Below are 552 nucleotides of genomic sequence, written 5' to 3'. Positions count from 1 at the left end.
GGCATCACTGACTCGATGGACGTGAGTCTCAGTGAACTCCGGGAGTTGGTGATGGACAGGGAGGCCTGGCGTGCTGTGATTCATGGGGTCGTGAAGAGTTGGACACAACTAAGCAACTGATCTGATCTAATCTGATCTGATCTTTGCACACTTGCTTCACCACAACTCTGAGATGGAATAAGTAAGTCATAGAATAAGTAAGTCACAACTGAGAGTAGAAGACAGCTCATACCTCCATTTAGGGAGCTGGAATACAGATTTCAGCAAAAAGCCCCTTTGCTTGGGCTTGGGCTTGTCTGTGCTGCCTGCCTCCTTCTCTGAACTGAATCAACAGTGTATGGTCTTTTACTGGCTTCAATAGGCTGCTTAGGTTTACTCATAGAGAAGAGTAGCAACATTTGGTAATACCATCAGTAAAAATTTTAATATCACTACATGATCAAACTGTTCTCCAGTTTTATATTAGAGAAGGTTGACAGCTCTTTCATGAAAACATCCAAAAACTGAGGGCTCTCCTTTCCAATTTAATAGTATCCCATTTTCCTAGCAAGA

The sequence above is a fragment of the Bison bison genome, unplaced genomic scaffold (assembly GCF_000754665.1).
Source record: "Bison bison bison isolate TAMUID 2011002044 unplaced genomic scaffold, Bison_UMD1.0 scf7180017864390, whole genome shotgun sequence".
In the NCBI taxonomy this organism is placed as follows: Eukaryota; Metazoa; Chordata; class Mammalia; order Artiodactyla; family Bovidae; genus Bison; species Bison bison.
The sequence above is the reverse complement of the archived record's forward strand: the minus strand, read 5'-3'. Positions refer to the sequence as shown.